At 45.0% G+C, this 13,904-nt stretch overlaps 1 protein-coding gene and 1 pseudogene across 3 annotated transcripts in view; both read left to right on the top strand.

The window, feature by feature from the left end:
• Positions 1 to 879: 879 nt before the first annotated feature.
• CCDC13 (coiled-coil domain containing 13) overlaps positions 880 to 13,904 on the top strand; it is a 69,323-nt gene continuing 56,298 nt past the window's right edge. For all 3 annotated transcript variants that reach the window (XM_007517353.3, XM_060180386.1, XM_060180385.1), the window contains exon 1: positions 880 to 948. The gene's annotated coding sequence lies outside the window, so the exon portion shown is untranslated. The remainder of the gene's footprint in view (positions 949 to 13,904) is intronic.
• On the top strand, positions 8,247 to 9,231 carry LOC103108415 (proteasome activator complex subunit 3-like; annotated as a pseudogene).

The following is a 13,904-nucleotide window of genomic DNA, read 5'->3' as shown; positions in this document are numbered from 1 at the left end:
CCAGGGCTCAAACCCAGGTCCTTGCACATTGTAACAGGTGCACTCAACCAGGTGTGCCACTACCCGCTTCCTGGTTCACAAGTTTTAAAAATGTATACTCCAGGGATTCGGGCGGTAGCGCAGCGGGTAAAGTGCACGTGGCACAAAGGGCAAGGACCGGCGGAAGCATCCTGGTTCAAGTCCCAAGCTCCCCACCTGCAGGAGGTCGCTTTGCAGACGGTGAAGCAGGTCTGCAGGTCTCTGTCTTTCCCCCTTTCCGTCTTAGCCTCCTATCTCCATTTCTCTCTGTCCTATCCAACAACAACAACAGCTATGACAGCAATAACAACTACAACAAGCACAGCAACAAGGGCAACAAAATGGGGAAAATAGCCCCCAGGAGCAGTGGATTCGTAGTGCAGGCACCGAGCCTCAGCAATAATCCCAGAGGCAAAATAATAATATAAAAGTAAATAAAAAATAAAAATAAAAGTATTCAAATAAATGTATACTCCAGGGGCCGGGTTGTGGGTCACCTGGTTGAGCGCACATGTTACAGTGCAGAAGGACCCGGGTTCGAGCCCCCGATCCCCACCTACAGGGGGAAACTTCACGAGTGGTGAAGTTTCTCTCCCTCTCTATCTCCCTCTCTATCTCCCCTTCTCGATTTCTGGCTGTTTCTATCCAAAAAAAATAAAGATAAAAAAATATTTTTAAAAAATGCATACTCTAAAAGTGGACTACTGGGCCAGCATAAAATCAATTTCCAAACCGCCTCAGTTTGGGCCCTCTGAGCTTCCGTCGCCGCTCGATGCCCTCGCATCTCTTCGGCCACCGTACCTGCGTTGTTACGTCACCATGCGGCGTAGCTGGTTTCCCTGGTGACGGTTGCTGGGACAACGCGTGCCGGCGTCCAGAGGAGTCGACCGCGCGGTACTGACCGAAGGAGGGAGGCGCTGAGCGACCGCAGTAAGTGCAGGGAAGGGCGGCAGAGCCGGAGCCGGGAGCCCGCCGACACCCGGTTCTGGTCCAGAGCGCCGACCCCGCGTGCTCGGCCGGCAGGGCGCTCCCCGCTCCGCATCTCCCAGCCCTGCCCTCTAGGCCTGGCTCCCGCGGGGCGCTGCGGTCGTCCGCCCCGGGGGCTGCAGTTGCAGGCGAGCGCCCCCTGCCGGCCGCCCCGCGAAGGAGAAGCGCGTGTGTGTGTCAGTGTGTTTGGGGGTCTGTGTCTGATTTTTGGGTAATTTTGAAAAAGGTTGCTATAAACATTCATTTGTGGGACTGGGTGGCGGCACACCTGGTTAAGTGTACACATTACGGTGCACAAGTACCTGGGTTTAAGCCCCTGGTCCCCACTTGCAGGGGGAAAACTTGACAAGCAGTGAAGCAGGACTGCCTCTCTGTCTCTCTCCCTTCTTATTCTCCTCTTCCCTCTAAAATTCCCTGCCCTGTCAAATAAAATTTTCCAAAAATTAAAAAAAAAATCATTTGCAAGCTTTTGTGTGGACATACATGTTCAGTTCATTTGGATAAATATGATTTCTGAGTCATTTAGTGAGACTATGTTTAGCTTTGAGGGAGAAACCTCCAAAATGCCTTTTGAAGTGGCTGTACCATTTTGCGTTTCTGCCAGCAATAATGAAAGTTCCTATTACTTCACACAATTGTTAGGATTTTATGTTGTCAGTGTTTTGGATTTAGCCTTTCTACTAACTTTAATTTTTATATTTTTATTGGAATTAATGATTTACAGTCAACAATAAAATACAGTAACAAAAATAAAATACAGTAGTTTTTAAAATTAAATTATTTTCCCTTTTGTTGCCCTTATTGTTTTTCATTTTTGTTGTAGTTATTGTTGTTGTTGATGTCCTCGTTGTTAGATAGGACAGAGAAATGGAGAGAGGAGGGGAAGACAGAGGGGGAGAGAAAGACAGACACCTGCAGACCTGCTTCACCGCCTGCAAAGCGACCTGTAGCTTGGGGCTCGAACTGGAATCCTTCCGCCAGTCCTTGCGCTTTGCGCTACCTGCACTTAACCCGCTGCGCTACCGCCTGGCTCCCAATACAGTAGTTTTTATATGTGTAATTTCTCTCAGTTTCCCACATAACAATTCAACCACTCTAGGTCCTCCTCTGCCATCATGTTCCAGGACCTGAACTCGCCCCACCACCCTAGAGTCCTTTACTTTGGTAAAATACACCAAACCCAGTTCCAAGTTCTGCTTTGTGTTTTCTTATAATTTCTTATTTTTTATTTATTACTGGTGATTTAATAATGATCAACAAGTGTTGTTAAAATTTCGGACGGCTCCAGCCGGGCGGGTAACAGAGACGTGGAGACCACGGCTGGGCAGGGAAGCTGCATTTCTTTATTCACGAACAACGATTCATAAACTAAACCAAACTAATCACCAAACAGAACTCTGCTGTCTCTTTGCGGCGGCGCAAGCACTCTCTCCAACTCTGGAACACTCAGGAACCCCGGAACTCTGTCAACAACAAACAACAAACAAGATTGTGGGTTAAGAGGGATACAAGTCATACCATTAGCAAGCCATATCCCATCCCCTCCACTGGAAGGCTATTCTTATCCCTCTGGGAGTATGGACCAAAGATCTGTAAGGGGCGCAGAAGGTCAGAAGGCTTCTGTAATTGCTTCTCTGCTGGACGTGGGCATTGACAGGTAGATCCATACCCCCAGCCTCTTTCTTTCTTTCTTTCTTTCTTTCTTTCTTTCTTTCTTTCTTTCTTTCTTTCTTTTTTAAGTTTATATTATATGATTTTTTTTAAAAATTTTAATATTTATTTTTATTTATTTATTCCCTTTTGTTGCCCTTGTTGTTTTATTGTTGTAGTTATTATTGTTGTCATTGTTGTTGGATAGGACAGAGAGAAATGGAGAGGGGAGGGGGAAGACAGAGAGAGGGAGAGAAAGACAGACACCTGCAGACCTGTTTCACCGCTTGTGAAGCGACACTCCTGCAGCTGGGGAGCCGGGGCTTGAACCAGGATCCTTATGCGGGTCCTTGTGCTTAGCACCCACTGCGCTACAGCCCGACTCCCTATTATATGATTTTTAAAACATGATTCCTACAAGTTCCATCCAAGATGAGATGAAGAAAATGAAGTCACCATTTTTAATAGCTGAGTAGTATTCCATTGTGTATCTATACCACAACTTGCTGAGCCACTCACCTGTTGTTGGACACCTGGGTTACTTCCAGGTTTTGGCTACTACAGAATATGCTGCTATGGACACAGGTATACACAATCTTTTTTTTTTTTTAATTTTTAGTTATTTATTAATGAGAAAGATAGGAGGAAAAAGAGAGAGAACCAGACATCACTCTGGTACATGTGCTGCTGGGGATTGAACTCAGGACGTCATGCTTGAGAGTCCAGTGCTTTATCCACTGCTCCACCTCCGGACCACGGTATACACAATCTTTTTGGATGAGTTTATTTGGTTCCTGGGATATATCCCCAGCAGAGGAATTGCAGGGTCATAGGGTAGGTTCACTTGTAGCCTTCTGAGAGTCTCCAGACTGTTCTCCACAGAGGTTGGATCATTTGACATTCCCACCAGCAGTGCAGGAGGGTTCCTTTGACCCCACACCCTCTCCAGCATTTGCTACTGCTACCTTTTCTGATGTATGACATTCTCACAGGAGTGAAGTGGTATCTTATTGTTGTCTTTATTTGCATTTCTCTGACAATGACTTAGACCATTTTTTTCATATGTTTGTTGGCCTTTTGGATCTCTTCTGTGGTGAATATTCTGTTCATATCCCCTCCCCATTTTTGGATAGGATCATTTGTTTTCTTGTTCTTGAGTTTGGCAAGCTCTTTATATATTTTGGTTATTAGCCCCTTGTCTGATGTATGGCAAGTAAAGATCATAAGCCACAATTCTGTGAGGGGTCTCTTTGTTTGAGTATTGGTTTCTTTTGCTATGCAGAAGCTTTTTAATTTGATGTAGTCCCATTGGTTTATTTTTGTTAAATCTTCCTTGTAATTGGATTTGTTTCATTGAAAATGCCTATAAAATTTAGATGGAAAAAAGTTCTGACAATGTTTTCCTCTAAGCATTTGATAGTTTCTGGTCTAACATCCAAGTCCTTGATCCACTTGGAATTTACTTTTGTGTTTGGTGAGATATAGTGGTTCAGTTTCATTTTTCTGCATGTTTCAACCCAATTTTCGCAACACCATTTGTTGAAGAGATGTCCCTTTCCCCATTTAATAGTCTGGGCACCTTTGTCAAAGATTAGATGTCCATAGGTGTGGGGCCTCATTTCTGGGCTCTCAGTTCTATTCCACTGCTCAGTGTGTCTATTCATGTTCCAGTACCAAGCAGTTTTGATGACAATGGCCCTATAATACAGTTTGAGGTCTGGGAGTGTGATGCCTCCGGTTCTGTTCCTTCTTCTTAAGATTGTTTTGGCAATTCTAGGTCTTTTCTGGTTCCATATAAACATTTGTAGCATTTTTTCTATTCTCCTAAAAATGTGCTTGGGATCTTGATGGGGATAGCATTAAATTTGTATATGGCTCTGGATAATATATTCATTTTGATAATGTTAATTCTTCCAACCCATAAACATGGGATATCTTTTCACTTATTTATGTCTTTTTCTATTTCCTTGAATAATGACTAATAATTTTTAGTATACAAGTCTTTAACTTCTTTTTTTTTTAATTTTTATTTGTTTATTAATGAGAAAGATAGGAGGAAAGAGAGAAAGAACCAGACATCACTCTGGCACATGTGCTGCCGGGGGATCGAACTCAGGACCTCATGCTGGAGAGTCCAAAGCTTTATCACTGCCCCACCTCCCGGACTATAGTCTTTAACTTCTTTTGTTAGGTTTATTTCTAGATTTTTGTTTCTGTTGCTACAGTAAAGGACTGATTTCTGGATTTCTCCTTCTGCTGTATTAATGTTTGCAAAGAAGAATGTCATTGACTTTTGTATGTTAATTTTGTAGCCTGACACTTTCCTGTATTGCCTGATAATTATCAGGAGCTTCCTGCTGATTTTTTAATGTTTTATTTATTTATTTATTTCCCTTTTTGTTGCCCTTGTTGTTTTTATTGTTGTTGTGGTTATTATTATTGTTGTTATTGCTGTCATCATTGTTGGATAGGACAGAGAGAAATCAAGAGAGGAGTGGAGACAGAGAGGGGAGAGAAAGATACACACCTGTAGACCTGTTTCACCACTTGTGAAATGACCTCCATGCAGGTGGGGAGCCGGGGACTCGAACCGGGGTCCTTAAACCAGTCCTTGCGTTTTGCGCCATGTGCGCTTAACCCACTGCGCTACCACCCGACCCCCTCCCCACTGCTGGATTCTTTAGGCTTTTCAATGTAAACTGTCATATCATCTGAAAATAATGAGACTTTGACTTCTTCTCTTCCATCCTTTCACTTTGAGTCTGTGTTTGTCTTGAGTTAGATGGAATTCCTGTAAGACAGCAGGTTGTGTTTTCTGATCCATCTTCCTACTCTGTGCCTTTTAATAGGTGAATTCAAGCTGCTGACATTTATTGATATTATAGATTTAAGATATTTTAATGTCATTATTCTAAACTTTTAGAGTTTTCTGATATATAGCATATTTAAGGTGATCTGATTATTTATAGGAGACCTTTCAGAACTTCTTGCAGGGCAGGCTTGGTGATAGTTGTTTCCTTCAGCTGTTGCTTGTCTGAGAAGCTTTTTATGACTCTGTTGTGTCTGAGTGACAGTCTAGCAGGTTACAGTAGTCTTGCTTGAAAGCCTTTCTCATTGAACACTCGACAGATATCTTGCCATTCTCTTCTGGCCTTTAGTGTTTGTATGAAGAAGTCTGCTGCTAATCTTATGGATTTTCCTCTGTAAATGACTCTTTGTTTTTCTATTGCAGCCTTCAGGATCCTTTCTTTGTCCTTATTTTTATTTTTATTTTTTGCCTCCAGGGCTATTGCTGGGCTCGGTGCCTGCACTAAGAATCCCCTGCTCCTGGAGGCTGTTTTTCCCCTTTTGTTGCCCTTGTTGTTTATTGTTATTACTATTATTGGATAAGACAGAGAGAAATCAAGAGAGGAGGGGAAGACAGAGGGGGAGAGAAAGACAGACACCTGCAGACCTGCTTCACCCCCTGTGAAGCGACTCCCCTGCAGGTGGGGAGCCCAGGGCTCGAATTCGGATCTTTACGCTGGTCCTCGCGTTTTTCACCACCTGTGCGCTTAACCCACTATGCTGCTGCTCGACTACCTAGAGTATTTTTTTCTTTAAGATTTTATTTATTTATTAATGAGGAAGACAGGAGGAGAGATAACCAGACATCACTCTGGTACATGTGCTGTAGGAATTGAACTTAGGACCTCATGCTTGAGAATCCAATGCTTTATCCACTATGCCACCTCCCGGAACATGAGTTTTTTTTTTATTATTATTAGTAATTAAAAAAAAATATTTATTCCCTTTTGTTGCCCTTGTTTTTTATTGTTGTAGTTATTATTGTTGTTGGATAGGACCGAGAGAAATGGAGAGGGGAGGGGAAGACAGGGGGAGAGAAAGACAGACACCTGCAGACCTGCTTCACCCCCTGTGAACCTACTCCCCTGCAGGTGGGGAGCTGGGGGCTCAAACTGGGATCTTTACATTGGTCCTTATGCTTTGTGCCACCTGCACTTAACGCGCTGTGCTACCGCCCGACTCCCCATTACTAGTAATTTAACAGTGGTTGACAAGACTATAGGATAAGAGGGGTACAGTTCCCATTACCAGTGTTCTATATCCCATTCCCTCCATTGGAAGCTTCCCTATTCTTTATCCCTCTGGGAGTATGGACCCAGATTTTTTTCCTTCAGGGTTATCACTTGGAGCTCAGTGCCTGCATCACAAATCCACGGTTCCTGGAGGCCATTCCTCCCCCCCCCCATTTTTATTGCTCTTCTTGCCCTTGTTGTTATTATTGCTATTATTGTTGTTGTTGCACAGGACAGAGAAAAATCGAGAGGAGGGGAAGACAAAGGAGGGGAGAGAAAGATAGACACCTGCAGACCTGCTTCACCACCTGTGAAGCGACTCCCCTGCAGATGGGGAGCTGGGGGCTTGAACCGGGATCCTTACACCATCCTTGCACTTGGTGCCACATGCACTTAACCTACTGCACCACCATCCAGCTCCTTGGACCCAGGATCTTTATGGAGAGCAGAAAGCAGAAGGTCTGGCTTCTGTAATTGCTTCTCCACTGGACATGGGCATTGGCAGTTGGATCCATACTCCCGACCTGTCTCTCACCCTCGTGGGGCAGGGAACTGGAGAGATGGGGCTCCAGGACACATTGGTGAGCTCGTCTGCCCAGGGATGTTAGGTTGGCATCATGGTAGCATCTGCAACTTGGTGGCAGAAAAGCATTAAGATAGAAAGCAGAGGAAATTGTTTAGTAATCAGGAACCTAAAGGTAAGACTAGAGCAGATGAGACTTGGGGTCTCCGTTCTGGAAGAAGCTAGCAGGTCTATTTTAGGTGTATTCCAAGGGGCCCATGAATTTACTAACTTTTGCCTGAGCCTGACAGCTAGCATGCAGGTGGGCTAAAAGTATTATCTGGAAAGATGGTGTCAGAATTGGAAATAGGACTAGAAAGCTGGATCAGGGCAGAGTGTAGCTTCCAAAATGGTGAAAGTATATAAATACCATTAACTGTAGACCCCCATCGATCTGACCTAGGGCCCATGTCTATTCATATTCAGGATGTGTAGCAGGTGACAGAAAACCTCCCACTCGAGCAGGCACCCAGGCGGGCGTGCAGACAGACTGCACGGAGGGAGGGAGTGAACGAGCAGTGAGTGAGCCATAGAGGGTGGCCACATCCCTAGAGAAGGCGAGAGTCCTCCCGTCCGTCTGACCCCTCCCCTAACCCACAGTGTCTCTGGTCTCTAGAGGAACAGATACGGCCCGGCCATGGCCTCGTTGCTAAAGGTGGTGGATCAGGAAGTGAAGCATCAAGGTTGATTCTTTCAGGGAGCAGATTACAAGTGAGGCAGAAGATTTGGTGGCAAATTTTTTCCCAAAGAAGTTGTTAGAACTCGATAGTTTTTATTTATTTATTTATTATTAAATATTTAATTATTTTCCCTTTTGTTGCCCTTGTTGCTTTATTGTTGTAGTTGTTATTGTTATTGATGTTGTCATTGTTGGATAGAACAGAGGAAATGGAGAGAGGAGGGGAAGACAGAGAGGGAGAGACAGACACCCGCTGACCTGCTTCACCGCCTGTGAAGCGACTCCCCTGCAGGTGGGGTGCCAGGGGCTCGAACTGGGATCCTTACGCTGGTCCTTGTGCTTTGCGCCACCTGTGCTTAACCCGCTGTGCTACCACCCGACTCCCTAGAGCTCAATAGTTTTTTAAGGAACCAATCCTTAACATACATCCATGACCTACCTCAGATCCACTCAGACATGAATCTCCCTGTCCGAGACCCCATTCTTCTCCCTAATAGCCACGATGGGCTGGATGGGCCCACTTATAAGAAACAAAGGTTAGATGAATGTGAAGAGGCCTTCCAAGGAACCGAGGTACTGGTGATGCCCAGCGGATGCTGAAAAGCAACCAGCAGCTGGTGGACATTATTGAGAAAGTGAAACCCGAGATCCGGCTGCTGACCGAGAAATGCAACAGGGTCAAAATGTGGGTACAGCTCCTGATGCCTAGGATGGAAGATGGAAACAACTTTGGGAGGCTGTGGGAGAACTAAGGACTGTTGAGAGTGAAGCTGCATCATATCTGGACCAGATTTCTAGATACTATATTTCTAGATACTATATTACAAGAGCCAAGTTGGTTTCTAAAATCGCTAAATAGCCACATGTAGAGGACTATGGGCGCACTGTGACAGAACGAATATATCAGCCTGCGGCTCATCATATCAGAGCTAAGGAATCAGTGTGTAACTCTACATAACATGATCCTGAAAAATATCGAAAAGATCAAGCAGCCCCGAAGCAGTCATGCAGAAACACTGTACTGAGGCCAGGGCCAGGGGACTCTCTGAGTCTGGCTCAAGACCCACATTGCCTTGGTTTGTTCCATCACTATCGTGATGGGGAGACTGGCCAGAAATAGTAATCACACCTCTCTCTGTTTTTAGTTAGAATCTAATAAAACTCTCATGTAGTCCTGTGATATGTTTGCCTCTTTTCTCAGGCCTCAGGAACTCTTCTGTTTCCTTCCCGAGTACCCTGCACCTGACCTGTCCTAATTTCTGGAGAACTCCAAGTTTGTGTGCACAGGATATTGGCACAAGAATGCTTGTGTTTTCTCTTTCCTTCTCTCTCTCTCCTGTGTCTCGGACTTTGTGTTTCCTTCCTTTTGGTGATTAGTTGATTAGAAGCTGAGGGAACTAAAAGGAAAGTGTTTTTCAGGAACTGGGGTCAGGGAGACCAGCTCCACTCTTCCTGGTGGAGTTAGTGTCTTCCCTCTGTGGGAAGTTGGATCCTCCCTGTCACAATTGTCCTGGTGATAACTTTGAGTTTCCTATCTATATACAACCCACCTTGAAACTGATCATGACAAGAAGCACCTTAGACCTTCAGCCAAGTCCCTAGCTAGAATTTTCACATACACGTGTGTGCATAAAAACACACATGCAGATAACATGCGCTCACACGCGTGCGTGCACACACACACACACGTACCTTCTTAATCTGTTACTTGACGTCCTACCCACCTATCTAGATCTTGTCACAGAGACCTTCCAGGAAGTAATAGTTGTCTTAGTCATCATCCACTGAGATCCACTATGTTTTGATTTTCTAACCTATTGGTGCCCAGGGTGAATTGGTGGAGAACTGAAAGAGGAGAAGTAGAGGGATTGGAGTAGACCCTCCCTTTGTGACTGGGGTCCTTTTGGGTGTTACAGAAACTGGTCCTCTGACTCCGGGTTGCCTCTTCCTAGGCCAGTTTTAGATCAGAGTAGGGATGTTTGCACCTCTGCTGCTCCTGCTAGACTTTCCCTTTGGGGAAAGATGTCTCTTATAGTATTGTGCTTCCAGAGAAAGCATTCATTAGTGTGTATGTGTGTGTGCATGCACACACTTGCTTGTACACATTGTGTATGTGGAAATTGACTGGGTAAGTAAGTCAAAACCATAGAAGAGTGGCCTCCCGTCTCTTGAAATTTCTAGAGATGTCATTTCTTGTTACAACTTTTGTGTTCATTCTCATCAACCCTTGCTTTTTATTCTACAACTGGAGAATTACTATATGCAGTTAACCTGCTGGTGACTCTCAGTATCTACTTCTGACTTATTCTAGCCTTGTCTCTGTCTTCCAATCCCAGTCATATTGCCACCTGGGTGTATCATCTTTACTTCTGCCCAGTATGCTGTAGAGAAAGAGTTAAGACGCCATCTTCCCATAAACCGTACTCAGTAACAAACCAACTGCATTTCAGTTGGGCAATGCCCTTATCCACCCTCCAAATCCCTTCCAGCTAAAACCTTACCTCCTACCATGTGTTTCTCAGTTTCCCTTTTTGTTGGATTGTTCTGTTGCCTCTTCTTACCCCTACCACCCTTGAATTGTAATGTAAAATTCTTTCACCATGTCAAGAAATTAAAAAAAAAAGAAAGAAAGAAAGCCTCCCACTCATTATTCACTGCTCAAAATACAAAGGACAGTCATGTCTTCAATCCTTTTGTCAAGGTACATCAGCCACAATGTCAAGAGTACTTGGGAATCAGGTGGGGCCTAGAGGCATTTTAAAAATGCTTAGATTAAGCACACGTGGCATAAAGCGCAAGGACCGGTGTAAGGATCCTGGTTTGAGCCCCTGGCTCCCCACCTGCGGGGGAGTTGCTTCACAAGTGGTGAAGCAGGTCTGCAGGTGTCTATCTTTCTCTCCTCTCTCCATTTCTCTCTGTCCTATCCAACAACAATGACATCAATAATAACAATAACTACAATAATAAAACAACAAGGGCGACAAAAGGGAATAAATAAAATTTTTTTAAAAAGATCAAAAACTTTTTTAGATTTAGTGTTTTGTCATATGCTTTTGAAATGCAGCAATTTTCCTGTCTGATCCCTGCAAGTCCCCACTGGAGAGCTGGTCTCTTCTCAGTCAAGAGTCAATCTTGACTTGCAGTGTAGCTGTTTAGGAAGAGAATTAAGATTGCATCCTGTACAGGGTCCATCTCAGAAGGTTGTTGGCACCTGCCCCCACTGGTCCTAACCTTAATAGTCTGACTCCACAGCCTCTGTCCTGCTCAGCCTCAGCCTCAGCCTCAGCCTCAGCCTCAGCCTCAGCCTCAGCCTCAGCCTCAGCCTCAGCCTCAGCCTCAGCCTCAGATGTCCACATCCATCTTTGTCGCTGCCTGGTCATATCTGCTCACTCTGTTGTCTCCTGGTCATCTCTTCTTCCTCCAGCTTTCTGCATCCATTGTCTGGCTCCTTCCAAGCCTCCCTCTCACTCCACATCCTCTCCCTACACTACTTTGTTCATTCTCCATCTCTCAGCCACTTGAAGCACCCCAGTCCATGCTGCCTCCTTAGCTCACAACAGTGTCTCTGTGTGCAGGCCGGGGAGTCTCAAGCCTTGCAGTGCCCAGCACCCAGCTACCTGGAAAGCACTCCTGTTGGTATGCTTTAAAAAACCCCTTCTGTTTCATTTGATTTAATCCCCCCTGCATTTTATTTACATAACACTTCATTCTATTTACATAACCTCTGTTAACAAGCACCACCCTCCCTCCAGGGCATTGGTGGTTCAGTGGTAGAATTCTCACCTGCTCCGCCCCCTCTCCTTGTCATACCCTGATTTTCACCAGTCACTTTTCTCTCCACCCTCTCTGCATCGCATCCTGTTCCCACCCTACTGGGCTAGTATATTTATAAGGACAAGATTGTTTGTAGTAGTTTAGTTTAGCCTAGTTTGGTATAGATTGCGCTGCATCCTGCATGAATAAAGAGATACTGCGTACAGCTCAACTATGAGTCCCGGGTCGTCTGTTACCTGCCCGTGAAGCCAGCCCAGCGAAAACAACACACTCCCTGACCACCGTCTCTGCAGCCACTCACCCAACCTCCTTGCCATCTCTTCGAGCCGCTTCCGACCCTCCTCACTTGGCACTGAGTTCTTGCTCTTCCTCCCTCCTCCTTCCTCTTCCTTCTTTTATCGCCTTGCTGAGGGTTAATGGTTTGCGGTACAGTTCTTGACACACCGGCGCTATCTCTCATCTCCCGAGTTAGATGTCTGCTAAACATTTGCACCTCCAACGTAGTCTTCATGCTTCTGTTTGACAGCTTTGATTGAGGACCATGTTCATTCCTAAAATACCCTCCTGTCCACGGCCCCTTGCCTCCAGTTGCACAAGATGCATGTGTGATCCTGTCTCCACCCTCTGTATATCCTCAGCACTCCAGGATGAAGTCCAGGCTCCTTAAACCCAGGGCCAAATAAGAATCTCTTTCTAGTGCCTCCCCCAAACCTCTGCCCTGCCCTCTGGTCACCCTGACTTACTTGTCCTGGGTCTCCACCTTCATCACATTCTGTCCAAGTGCCCTTCCGGCCAGGAGCCCTTTATGCCCTCCCCCCCTCCTCCCCAGGCTAGTTTCTTCAGCACACAGCTTCTGTAGATCAGTCTAGCCAACCTATTCAATATCTCCCACCTCTCATGGTCAGTGCAATCTCCTTAGATTCACTAGAGAAGCTTCAGGCTATAGCCCAGCCCAGATCAACCCAGATCTCATTGGCTGCCCACTTTCCTGAGGGCAGATGCTAATGCCTTGCAGGCTGACTTGGAGCACAGGAGTCCTGGAAGTGCTGGGGTGCTGTTCTGTGCAGGTCAAGGACACCCCACTTCATATGATAAAGAAGATCAAAGTAGTTAAAGCAACAGAATCTTTGTGTGCTAGGAATGTATTACACATTTTTTGTGTGTTCTCTAACTGCCCAGAGAACTAGAGAACAACTATCATCCCATTTTACAGTTGTGAAAATTTAAAGCAGATAATTTAAGTAGTATGCCCAAGACATAATCTACGTTCAGGAAGCACCTGCCCCTCAATGACTTAAAATGCACTTTGGAAGTAGAAAAGGAGAAAGACTCTTAAGTTCCTGCCCTCATTTATTCATTTGTTTATTCATTCACTTACTTTTTTTTTTGTTCTTGAGCACCTGATATATTCATTCAATGATGAATATTAAATGAAAGCCTAGCCTGAAAAATGCGAAAATTAAAAAGTCTGGATAAGATTAGATACAACATCCTTGGTGTTAGGGGGCTTCTTACTGAAAGGAAGGAATCACGTTATAACTAATTTGAACTCATGGATGTAGGTTTAGCTGTCAAGGTAAGAGATTCTAGGAGTTTACAAACTTCTAGGCAAATTCTAGTAGCTAGATGGGAATACTCAGGAAAGAGAAGGATTGCATATGGCAAGAAATTACATAATATGGGGAAGAAAGGCATCTCAGGCAAGTCTTTGAGACCCCACCCCCAAGTCCCAGCAGGGTTCACAGACCCAAGCATCTTCAGGTGCAAATGAGAAATGAGAAGGCAAAGGTGGAAGAGAAAGAGCAGCATTTACGTGCAGTAGTACCAGGCAGTGAATGTGCCCACTGCAGCATCTGGGAGCACTGAAGTGGAAAAAATATACCCCACCCAGAGGAAACGCCCAGTGCCCCACAACCACTGCCCATGTGAGATGATGGGCCCTGAGTGCCCAGGTCTGTAAACTTTTATAAAAGAAGCTGGAAATCTGGATTGAATTGAAATCTGTACTTTTTACTGTCTGCAACCAATTCTGACCCTAATAGAGTTATGTAAGATTCAGCAACGATCTGTGAGATAGACACAGGCTTTGGGCTGCCTACCCCCAGGGGCCTCCATGAGTCCTGGCAGGCTCTTGTGGAGGCAGAAATCGTTTATA

The sequence above is a fragment of the Erinaceus europaeus genome, chromosome 21, assembly GCF_950295315.1.
Source record: "Erinaceus europaeus chromosome 21, mEriEur2.1, whole genome shotgun sequence".
Lineage (NCBI taxonomy): Eukaryota > Metazoa > Chordata > Mammalia > Eulipotyphla > Erinaceidae > Erinaceus > Erinaceus europaeus.
This window is presented reverse-complemented; position numbering and strand designations above follow the sequence as displayed.